The sequence below is a fragment of the Myxine glutinosa genome, chromosome 2 (assembly GCF_964187855.1).
Source record: "Myxine glutinosa chromosome 2, kmMyxGlut1.1, whole genome shotgun sequence".
Lineage (NCBI taxonomy): Eukaryota > Metazoa > Chordata > Myxini > Myxiniformes > Myxinidae > Myxine > Myxine glutinosa.
Window position 1 is genome coordinate 255,074,082 of NC_136262.1, and position 13,001 is coordinate 255,087,082.

The window sequence follows — 13,001 nt, forward strand, 5'->3', positions numbered from 1 at the left end:
CATGCTTCCTGAGCTACGCTTAGGTAATCAGGTCCAACCAAGTCCCATACTTTTGTATAGAATTCACATGATAAGCCATCCATGCCAGGGGCTTTATCTCTTGATAATCCTGTGCAGGGCGGTTTTCAATTCTTCCAGAGATAATGGAGTCTCCAGCTGCTCCCGGTCTTCTACAGAGGCTTCAGGAAGACTACTCCACAAAGTGCCACCTGCACCTGCATCTGTGCTCTTACCCGAATACAGCTGAGCGTAAAAGGCTCTAATTCGTTTTTGAACACCCTCAGAGCCATTGAGCAAGAGACCATCTTCTGCGAGAACACTCGCTATAGCCCTGAATTGACCTTTGCGTTTTTCCACCCCTTTGAGATAATTCAGGACATATTCATCCTCAGAAATAAACTGCAAACGAGAGCGCACATATGCCCCTCGTGCCTTCACACGACTACATGCTTTAAGGGTGCTCTTTTTTTCTTGGTATGCCTGCAGTTCAGTAGAGGTAAGTGTGGCCAGGTGCTTCTCAAGGTGCAGCCGTTCCTCTTCCAGTCTTTTGATCCCTAACCCAAGTGTTTTGCTCGATCCATACGAGTATTCCTGACACAGCAATTTCAATCGTACCTTGCCTACACACCAGAATCCAAGTGAGCAAAAATCTCCTTTTTTATTCCTCCAGGCTTGCCAAAAATTCAAAAAGATTGACAAAAAGGCTTCATCCTGACTTAAAGCATTGTTCAGGTGCCACAAGCCAGGGCCTCGCCTTGTTTCCGCCAGGGAAAACTTAATCCAGGCCAAGTTGTGATCTGTGAAATGGGCAACTTTTATGCCGGAGTCACTGACACTCTTACACCAACGGTGAGACACGTAAATTCGATCGAGCCGGGATTGTGATATATGACCACCTCTGATACTCGTATACGTGAATGTTCTGTCTGTGGGGTGTTGTATGTGCCAAGTATCCCTCAAGTTTAACAGTGTTATGGTTTGTTGTAATATTCTTACAGAGGGATTATGCGGCTCCTGACCTATTCGATCAAGGGAGGGGTTTAGAGTGCAATTAAAGTCTCCTCCAAGAATTACACACTCTTCACCAGGCAAGGTGAGCATGAATCTCTGCAACCGGTTGAAGAAAATCCCCCTTGCAACTCCTACACAAGGTGCATAAATGTTGACGAAATTGACAACAAATTCTTCAAACTTTGCTTTTATATGTAGCAACCGCCCCACACTGGCTTCCTTTACGACAAGTATTTCAGGTTTCCTCTTTGGTGAAAAGAGGGTAGCCACTCCACAAGATGTGTCCGTTAGGTGACTGAAAAAGGCCAAGCCTTCCCATTGGTTTTCCCATCGGGATGCAGCCTCTGGGGTCGTGTGGGTTTCCTGCAAAAAGGTTACTTTGTAGCGGCTACCGCTGGGTTTTCACAATCGCCTTGCACCTATCAAGGACGCGGAGCGATCACCATGCCGGGCTCGTCCAGGACGCCCGGGCAGGCCCGCGCTCAACTTGCCAGGCCTCGGTCGGGACGCCCGGGCATGCCCGGGCATGCCCGGGCAGGCTCGCCCTCAACTTGCCAGGCCGCAGCCAGGACGCTGGGCCACGCCCCCTCTCGCCTTTCCTGGGCAAACGCTCCGGGATAATATGTATATATATTGCTGCCCGATAAACGGGCTTTTCAGAGTGCCTGATTGTTTGGTTTGATTAAAGCAACTCGGATGAATTCCAGCTTTTTGTCGCGTCCATTCTTCCGATCGACGTGGGAGCCCCAGCTCCTTCATTGGTGACCTACCGACATGGACACGGCAGTCGCCCTTAAACTGCCTACCTTCTGGGAGGCTCACGCGGCGGTTTGGTTCGCACAGGCGGATTCCCTGTTCGCCCCGCGAGGCATCACGGCCGACGACACCCGCTTCCACCATGTGCTAGCAGCGCTCGGTTCGGCCACCGCGGCCCGTGCCCTGAGCCTCCTCGAGAGCCCGCCAGCCGCTGACAAATACGGCGCGATTAAGAAGCTTCTCCTCGACGCTTTCGTCCTCCCATCGGCGGAACGCGCACGGCGCCTGCTCGACCTGCCCGAGCTCGGCGACACGCGCCCTTCCGAGCGAATGGACTACATGCTTTCACTGCTCGGCGAGCACTCTCCGGCATTCCTGTTCCGGGAGCTGTTCCTCCGTCAGCTGCCTAACCCGGTACGCCTCGCCCTGGCAAGCACGACGATCACAGATCCCCGGGCCCTTGCCAGAGAAGCCGACAAGATCTCCGCCGCAGGACAGCGCATCGCAGCGGCGACATGGGACCCACCGCCGTCCGACGCAACACCCATGGCGCCCGAGCACCCGGCACGGTCGACGACCGAACTGCCGACGCAATTGGCGGCCGCTACACCGAGCCGACCACCTCCAACACGACGACCGGGGCCTCCACATGACCAAGCGTGGTGTTACTATCATGCCAGGTTCGGACAGAAGGCCCGGACATGCCGACCCCCGTGCACCTTCGGCAGGCCGGGAAACGGCCGGGCCGGCGTTCATTACCAGCCATGAGCGCCGGCCACACGGGCAACTTACTGTTCATCACGGATAAAGCGTCCGGACGGCGCTTCCTGTGCGACACCAGCGCCTAACTGAGCGTCATACCCGCCTCTGACCAGGACAGGCAATCCGCGGTTTGCGGCCCCTCCTTGGTTGCGGCCAACGGATCGACCATCCGCACCTTCGGCCCGCGCAACGTCACCCTCTGCTTCGGCGGCCAACGCTTTGCTTGGACGTTTGTAACCGCAAACGTGCCCATGGCTCTGCTAGGCGCCGACTTCCTCTGCGCACACGGACTGCTGGTGGACGTCCAACGGCGTCGTTTAATCAACGCCGAAACCTTCAGGTCCCTGGTATGCACATTGAGCAGCTCCGCGCCGACCGAGCTGGCATGCGCCGTCCCGGCGGCGAACGAGTTTGCTCGCCTGCTCACGGAGTTCCCGGCCCTCACGCGGCCGACGTTTTCGGCCGTCGCAGTACGGCATGGGATCGAGCACCACATACCAACCACGGGCCCGCCGGTCTACGCCAGGGCCCGCCGCCTCGACCCAGCCAAGCTCGCCGTGGCGAAGGCCGAATTCGACGCGTTGGAGCACCTCGGCATCGTGCGGCGCTCCGATAGCGCGTGGGCCTCGCCACTGCACATCGTGCCAAAGCCGGGGGGTGGATGGCGCCCGTGTGGCGACTACCGCCGTCTCAATGACGCTACCAACCCCGACAGGTACCCGATCCCGCATATCCAAGACTTCTCCGCCCGTCTGGCGGGACGGGTCATTTTTTCGAAAATTGATCTCATACGGGGATATCACCAGGTACCTGTCAGGGCGGCCGATGTCCCTAAAACAGCAGTCATCACGCCGTTCGGCTTATTCGAATTCTTGCGGATGCCGTTTGGTCTCAAGAACGCGGCTCACGCGTTCCAGCGCTTGATGGACGGCGTGCTGCGTGACCTGCCGTTCCTTTTCGTTTACCTGGACGACATCCTCGTCGCCAGCACGTCCCGGGCCGAGCACCTCCTCCACCTCCGAACACTGTTCGGGCGCCTCAGCGAGCACGGCCTCATCGTCAACCCGGCCAAATGCCACTTCGGCACGACGGCCGTTGATTTTTTGGGCCACCACATCACCAAGAACGGGGCCGTGCCGCTGCCAACCAAGGTCGAGGCCATCACCACGTTCCCGCGTCCCCGCACCATAAAGGCCCTGCAGGAATTCCTGGGAATGGTGAATTTTTATCACCGCTTCGTGCCCCGCGCTGCTCAACTCATGCGGCCCCTCTACGAAGCCCTCCGGGGCAAGCCGGCCAAGCACGACATCGCCTGGTCCGCAGCAATGGATGCGGCCTTCCAAAGCTCAAAGCGGGCCCTCGCCGACGCAACACTGCTCGCTCACCCGGTGCTCAACGCTCCCATCGCCCTCACCACGGATGCCTCCGACTACGCGGTGGGCGCCGTACATGAGCAATGGGTGAACGGGGTTTGGCAGCCACTCGCTTTTTTCAGCCGGCAGCTCCGGCCGAACGAGCTCAAATACAGCACGTTTGACCGGGAGCTCCTCGGTCTACACCTGGCCGTCCGCCATTTCCGCCACCTCCTGGAGGGCCGACCTTTCACGGCGTTCGTCGACCACAAGCCGTTGGTTTACGCCATGGCCAAGGTCACGGAGCCGTGGTCGGCCCGCCAACAGCGCCACCTCTCCGCCGTGTCGGAGTTTACCACGGACATCCGGCACGTCGCCGGCAAAAACAACGCCGTGGCCGACTGTCTTTCCCGGGCCAGCGCGAACGCGGTCCACCTGGGCGTGGACTTTGCGCTTATGGCGGCGGACCAAACCACCGACACCACGGTGCAAGCCCTCCGGGCGGCGGACACGGGCCTCCGCCTGGCCGACATCCCCTTCGCGGACACTGTCCTGCTCTGCGACGTCTCCCAAGGCCAGCCTCGCCCCATCGTGCCCGTCACCTGGCAACGCCGCATCTTCGCCTCCCTCCACGGCCTTTCCCACCCGGGCCGGAAAGCTTCCCAGAAGCTGGTGTCGGCGCGATTCGTCTGGCACGGCCTTCGTCGGGACGTCCGCGATTGGACCAGCACCTGCACGGCCTGCCAACGGGTCAAGGTCCACCGACACACCCAGGCCCCGCTGGCACCTTTCACCGTGCCCGAACGACGTTTCGACCACGTCAACGTGGATCTGGTGGGCCCCCTCCCCCCGTCACGGGGGTTCACACACCTGCTCACCATGGTGGACAGGACCACCAGGTGGCCGGAGGCCGTTCCCCTCGTCTCCACCACCACCGCCGACGTGGCGCAGGCTTTCATCGCCACCTGGGTCGCCCGCTTCGGCGCACCGGCGGACATCTCGTCAGACCGCGGACCACAGTTCACCTCCGAGCTGTGGGGCGCGGTCGCCCGCAACCTGGGGGTCAAGCTCCACCGTACTACGGCCTACCACCCCCAAGCAAACGGGTTGTGCGAGCGATTCCACCGCTCCATGAAGGCCGCGCTCATGGCCGGCCTTCAAGATGGAGGTTGGGCCGACCGGCTGCCGTGGGTCCTTTTGGGCCTCCGCACGGCCCCCAAGGAGGACCTCCAGGCATCCACCGCCGAGCTTGTCTATGGCCAGGCGCTACGCGTCCCGGGCGAAATCGTGCCCGACGCTACCAGTCCCTGGTCCGCAGCTCACCAGCGCTCGGACCTCCAGGAGGCCGCCCGACGGTTTGCCCCCGTGCCAACATCCCACCACGGTGACCCCCAGTCCTACGTCCCCCCAGCACTTCGCACAGCGGAGTATGTTTTTGTGCGTCACGACGCACATCGGGGGCCACTCCGGCCGCCGTACGACGGGCCCTTCCGAGTGCTGCGACGGGACGACAAGTCGTTCGTCATCGACATCGGCGGCAGGTCGGACCGGATTGCGGTGGACCGCCTCAAGCCGGCGCACGTGGACGTCGACCACCCACCACGGGTGGCCCTTCCGCCGCGGCGAGGCCGCCCCCCGTCCACGGTGCCCCCCACTCGACCGCCCACCACCACACCGGACCCCCTCCCACAACCCGCCAGGGGTCGCTTCGGCCGGGTCATCAGGACCCCCCTCAAATTGACCCTGCCGGTGCAAGTCGATTCTGGGGGGACGTGTGTAGCGGCTACCGCTGGGTTTTCACAATCGCCTTGCACCTATCAAGGACGCGGAGCGATCACCATGCCGGGCTCGTCCAGGACGCCCGGGCAGGCCCGCGCTCAACTTGCCAGGCCTCGGTCGGGACGCCCGGGCAGGCTCGCCCTCAACTTGCCAGGCCGCAGCCAGGACGCTGGGCCACGCCCCCTCTCGCCTTTCCTGGGCAAACGCTCCGGGATAATATGTATATATATTGCTGCCCGATAAACGGGCTTTTCAGAGTGCCTGAGTGTTTGGTTTGATTAAAGCAACTCGGATGAATTCCAGCTTTTTGTCGCGTCCATTCTTCCGATCGACGTGGGAGCCCCAGCTCCTTCAACTTCAAGTTTTTCCTTCACACAGAATGACAATACCTGGTGCACACGGAATGCATCCTTACAGCCATTGACATTCAATGATCCTATTCGTAAGTTTGATGTCATTATTGTATTGAGAGTTTTGTTTCTGTGAAATTCATCCTCCTAAACGAATTTATATTCAGGCCCGTAACTCAACAACTTTGCTAGAAACTTCCTGACTCGGGCTTGTTCGGCCGAGCCTGAAGTCCTTGTTTTATGTCCCTCTCTCCTTAGTGCATACAAGGAATGCACTAGCAAGTCATAATCTTTCCACCGTTTCAGCGCATTTTCCACTTTCTTCCTGCTATGCAAGCTTTGTTCCAGGAACTCGAGTATCTCCTGGCTGGGAATGCAGGAATGGCGTCCTGCTGGTAGGTCTGTCTCTAAACCAGTCAGTGACCCTTGATAGTCTTCCCCATCACCAATACTTTCCTCATCATCGCTGTCTGGAGGTTCAAGATCCTTCTCCTTTGGTGTACTTGTACAATGTGTCAAGTCTTCTGCCATGTCGTCTCTCAAGGCTGACTTGGCATAATCTTCTGGCGCAGAGGAACGCTCCTTTCGCTCTGATGCGGCGGACGTTGCTACACCTGTGGGAATGGATGCCTCCTCCTCAGTTGGTATAGGAGATCCAACCTTTTGGGGGTCGTAAAATAGAGATGTGCTCAACTATTCCCCTTTCTGCGCCAACAGTGAGTGAAGTGACATCACCTGAGATGTCGGTCAGTGCCAGCAACTTTATTGATGCTTGTGTGTCTGGTTCCCTCTCTCTGTCTGTCCCACCGATGAATGCTACTTCAGAATCCTTTGAAACTTCGGTGTTAATCCTTCGGTTCAGAACTGCTCTTGTAGATGTTTCAATCCCTGGTTTATTTTGAAGCTTCGTTGCAGTTGTTATTATTGGATGCATTTTCTCAGGAGCCAACATCACAGTATCATTTGGCCCTGTCAAGTCAGATACCTCTAGGTTGTTTGTCTTTTCCGTGCTGGGTTTACTACCTGACGGTCTCCCTTCCTGTTCATTCTTCAAACTGTCTTTGGGTGGATCTGAGAGAGAAGACTCTCCATATCCTGTCGTTTGATGAATAGTTTCCTCTTCTTCTTCTTCTTCCATTTCTTCAGATTGGGTTACCACTCTTTTCTCCTTCAGAATACTAGGCTTTACAAATCCCTTTGACACATTACTTCCCGTGTCATCCTCAATTGTACCAGGGTGTTCCGTGGTCCCATCCTCTGCGGGTTCTGATTTCCTCTTCTGTGCTCTCTTTGCCTTCCCTGCTCCCACTGCCTGCCATTGATTTATGGCAGCGGAAGAGTTGGGATGAGAAGCTGGTATAGAACTTTCTTGAGGGTCCACTGCCCTCGAGCACAAAGGAGCAACCGCCTCTCTTAGGTTACCTACAGTGACGCTGGGATCCTCTCGAGGCTGATCTGGACGTTGAGGAGCTGCAACCTCTTTAATGATGGTGGGGCAGTCTGCTCTCCTGTGATCCTTCGCTTTGCATACAAAACAACGGGGTTCGTTTGCCATATAAAACACCCTGTAATTCTTTCCGTCAAAAGGAATAACAAACGACCCCTCACATTCAGCCTCCTTTCCCAATTCAATGGATACTTGTCTTTTAAAAGACCAGACATGTTGTAGGGAGGGCTCATGACAGCCCAAAGACACAGGCTTGATGGGTGATCTCAACACTCCCAGTCGTTCCAGGAAAGGCACCACGACATTGTCAGGCACGTAAGGAGGTATATTAGATATAATTATCCTTGTACCAAGACTTGAGAGCGGCTCGACTTGTACAAAGAGTCCTCCCACACTAATCCCTTTCTCAATGGCCTTGTTTGCTGCAGCCTCTGAGTTAAGAAAGAACACAGCTTGTCCATACATTTTCGAGGCTGCAACTATCGTTGCTGGATCAACCACACTAGCGAGTGCGTTCACATTGGCCTCTATTTGGGTGATTTGTCCCAACTCGCATTTCACCCCGTGCTTCCTTGTTAACGCCTTAAACGGGTGGGCAGGGCGGTTCCCACCTGCACCAGAGGTAGTAGCGGCCATTTTTGCCCACGTACCATCCAGAGGCATGATTACTATTAACGGTATATTTCCCGTCAAATGAAGATGAAAAAAATATATATCAATGAGCTCGTTCGCGAGGTTCTGCTTATTTCAGCACGACCGGACCGGTATGCTAATGATTTGCTCAAAAGGATAAACAAACGCGCGTTGAGCAAATAACTTATCGGCTTAATCGCCAAAACTATGCAAATTTAGCACAGAAAGTCAAGGGTCATTAAGCAAAAACAAGGAAGTCAAACAGTTTGTGATACGCCACAAATCGGGCGCGGCAAATCTAGTCCCACACGGGTGCGGCTGCACGCCCGAACGCTAGGCCCGAACACAAAGGGCTAATAACTCAAACGGGACGTCAAAGTAAACTAACAAAATGAACCAACTCGGTTCAAATAACCCAAATAAACCAAAAATACAAACGAAAACGGAAGAGGATGAGAAGGAAATGTCGAAAATAGCACGGCTCGAGGAGCAGCAAAATGGCGTGGCGTGGCAGTAGTAGTAGTAGTACTTGTACTAGTAGTAGTTTGTAGTAGTACTTGTAGTAGTAGTAGTAGTACTTGTAGTGGTAGTAGTAGTAGTTGTAGTGGTACTTGTAGTTGTGCTTGTAGTAGTAGTAGTAGTAGTAGTACTTGTAGTGGTAGTAGTAGTAGTTGTAGTGGTACTTGTAGTTGTGCTTGTAGTAGTAGTAGTAGTAGTAGTAGTAGTAGTACTTGTAGTGGTAGTAGTTGTACTTGTAGTTGTGCTTGTAGTAGTAGTAGTAGTAGTAGTACTTGTAGTAGTAGTAGTAGTACTTGTAGTGGTAGTAGTAGTAGTAGTACTTGTAGTTGTGCTTGTAGTAGTAGTAGTAGTATTCGTAGTACTTGTCGTAGTGGTAGTCGTACTTGTAGTTGTGCTTGTAGTAGTAGTATTAGTAGTACTTGTAGTGGTAGTAGTAGTACTTGTAGTTGTGCTTGTAGTAGTAGTAGTAGTAGTAGTAGTAGTCGTACTTGTAGAAGTAGTAGTAGTTGTAGTAGTTGTCATAGTTGTTGTACTTGAATTTCTTGTAGTACTTGAATTGCTTGTTGTACTTGAATTTCTTGTAGTACTTGAATTGCTTGTTGTACTTGAATTGCTTGTTGTACTTGTAGTACTTGAATTTATTGTCGTACTTGAATTGCTTGTTGTACTTGTAGTACTTGAATTTATTGTCGTACTTGAATTTCTTGTAGTACTTGAATTGCTTGTTGTACTTGAATTTCTTGTAGTACTTGAATTGCTTGTTGTACTTGAATTGCTTGTTGTACTTGTAGTACTTGAATTTATTGTAGTACTTGAATTGCTTGTTGTACTTGTAGTACTTGAATTTATTGTCGTACTTGAATTTCTTGTAGTACTTGAATTGCTTGTTGTACTTGTAGTACTTGAATTTATTGTCGTACTTGAATTGCTTGTTGTACTTGTAGTACTTGAATTTATTGTAGTACTTGAATTGCTTGTTGTACTTGTAGTACTTGAATTTATTGTAGTGCTTGAATTTCTTGTAGTACTTGAATTGCTTGTTGTACTTGTAGTACTTGAATTTATTGTAGTACTTGAATTTCTTGTAGTACTTGAATTGCTTGTAGTACTTGAATTGCTTGTTGTACTTGTAGTACTTGAATTTATTGTAGTACTTGAATTTCTTGTAGTACTTGAATTGCTTGTTGTACTTGTAGTACTTGAATTTATTGTAGTACTTGAATTTCTTGTAGTACGTGAATTTATTGTAGTACGTGAATTTATTGTAGTACTTGAATTTCTTGTAGTACTTGAATTGCTTGTTGTACTTGAATTGCTTGTTGTACTTGTAGTACTTGAATTGCTTGTAGTACTTGAATTGCTTGTTGTACTTGTAGTACTTGAATTTATTGTAGTACTTGAATTGCTTGTTGTACTTGTAGTACTTGAATTTATTGTAGTACTTGAATTTCTTGTAGTACTTGAATTGCTTGTTGTACTTGTAGTACTTGAATTTATTGTAGTACTTGAATTTCTTGTAGTACTTGAATTGCTTGTTGTACTTGTAGTACTTGAATTTATTGTAGTACTTGAATTTCTTGTAGTACTTGAATTGCTTGTAGTACTTGAATTGCTTGTTGTACTTGTAGTACTTGAATTTATTGTAGTACTTGAATTTATTGTAGTACTTGAATTGCTTGTTGTACTTGTAGTACTTGAATTTATTGTAGTACTTGAATTTCTTGTAGTACTTGAATTGCTTGTTGTACTTGTAGTACTTGAATTTATTGTAGTACTTGAATTTCTTGTAGTACTTGAATTGCTTGTTGTACTTGAATTGCTTGTTGTACTTGTAGTACTTGAATTTATTGTAGTACTTGAATTGCTTGTTGTACTTGTAGTACTTGAATTTATTGTAGTACTTGAATTGCTTGTTGTACTTGTCGTACTTGAATTTATTGTAGTACTTGAATTTCTTGTAGTACTTGAATTGCTTGTTGTACTTGTTGTAGTACGTGAATTTATTGTAGTACGTGAATTTATTGTAGTAGGGGAATGAATATATGAATGAATGATCGTTTTAAGGCCATTTTCCCCGCTAGAGCGGGGGTTAGCCTTGCGGGCCCCATGACAATCATGGTTCCCTGTTTGAGGCAATGTTTTTATGGCCGGATGCCCTTCCTGGGTAAATACGGACACACATTTTTAAACCTCTGTATCTGCACAACGAGTAATATAACTCTCAAATTAACATGGTAGCAGATACATATGAGGCATCCCCTCAATATGAGATCGATACATACCTAAAACGTTTTTCTATATTTAAGTTATCTTTAAGAAACCATTTTCGTAAGTGTCCGCAATTCCCCGCCCGCTAGCGGGGAAAACCAGGCACCTGGTGGGGCAACTACGGACAAGTGAAGAAGTCGACTTTTAGGGTCTTGCGTAAGCCCCCTCCCCTTTTCAAACAGGCTAAACGACCTTTTAAGACACCAGAGATGCTAAGTAGTTATCTTCTCAATACAATGAAATGTTCCCAATAGGCCTACAATGAAATATTTTCGTCTATAGATGAACATTGAAATGTGTAATATTTGTTTGTCGTATATTGTTATTTTTTTTAATGAAGTGATCACTCGAGTTACAAGTCCTGCACTAATGACTGTGTTTCCTTTCTTTAACTTGATGAAGTTATTGGACAAGGTCTTTTAAACCAATACACATAAACAATTTTAATAAGCCTTCATCACACACCAAAATAAAATGCAACTTTAGAAAACAAATGACAATCGAAACACAAAACAAACGAGATTTGTGAAACACTTTCATTCTTGATCTGGAACCCATCAATGTTCCAGTCAGACAATTGGTGTAGTCTAGTAGGAAGACTAGGTCCCCCTGCACCCCCCGGAGATATACTTCTAATCAGTGTTTCTAGATTGGAAAAAATGTGTAGAAAATGACTAGCTATGGCCCCAAGCTGAAAAAATGTCCCACATACCATTTTTATGCAAATTACTGCTGCAAATTTTATGCAAAATTATGCAAATTTTATGCAAATTTTTGATGAGGAGTAGAGTTGAGGGGTCTTTGAGGGCTTCATCGAGGTGCTCTCGGTTGCAAGACTGGGTCATTCTGAGAAGCACAGCAGGGTCAGAGATCATGATGTTCTCCTCCTCAGTGAATCTCTCCATCAACAGCCTCTCCATTGCCTCACACACTGTTTTGAGGCAAAAGAGGGACTTTGCGTAGGCCTTTCCACTGAGAACACCTTTGAGAGATCCACTTGTTACTAGTTGTGCCTCAAAGAGAATCTCTGCATATCCAGAACCACGCATCTTGTGTCCAGTGAGCATCCCGATGTAGTTCATGGATGTGTGGAAGGGTCCAATCGTTACTACATGACTAGCAAATTCATTTGGCCAGCGCCAGATGATGGGAAGGGCTTTCATGCAGACACCCAGATCAAATGTATTCAGGACCCATCTCTGACCCACCTCAGCAGTTGCTGCCTCGGAACGCTTCAGTAGCTCACGAACAACTGCGTTGTCTGTGATCGGTCTGTGCCTGGTGCCTGCATGGCATGGCAATGGCCTGCAGCCTGTGCCTGGGCTAGGGGGTTTCACCTCTGCAACTGGTTCTCCCCCACCCAGCAAATCAACAGTCGACTACTGCACGCCTATCCACCAACCGATCACAGACAACGCAGTTGTTCGTGAGCTACTGAAGCGTTCCGAGGCAGCAACTGCTGAGGTGGGTCAGAGATGGGTCCTGAATACATTTGATCTGGGTGTCTGCATGAAAGCCCTTCCCATCATCTGGCGCTGGCCAAATGAATTTGCTAGTCATGTAGTAACGATTGGACCCTTCCACACATCCATGAACTACATCGGGATGCTCACTGGACACAAGATGCGTGGTTCTGGATATGCAGAGATTCTCTTTGAGGCACAACTAGTAACAAGTGGATCTCTCAAAGGTGTTCTCAGTGGAAAGGCCTACGCAAAGTCCCTCTTTTGCCTCAAAACAGTGTGTGAGGCAATGGAGAGGCTGTTGATGGAGAGATTCACTGAGGAGGAGAACATCATGATCTCTGACCCTGCTGTGCTTCTCAGAATGACCCAGTCTTGCAACCGAGAGCACCTCGATGAAGCCCTCAAAGACCCCTCAACTCTACTCCTCATCAAAAATTTGCATAAAATTTGCATAATTTTGCATAAAATTTGCAGCAGTAATTTGCATAAAAATGGTATGTGGGACATTTTTTCAGCTTGGGGCCATAGCTAGTCATTTTCTACACATTTTTTCCAATCTAGAAACACTGATTAGAAGTATATCTCCGGGGGGTGCAGGGGGACCTAGTCTTCCTACTAGACTAGTGAGTTGGTACATGTTTCTGCAAAAGGACAATTT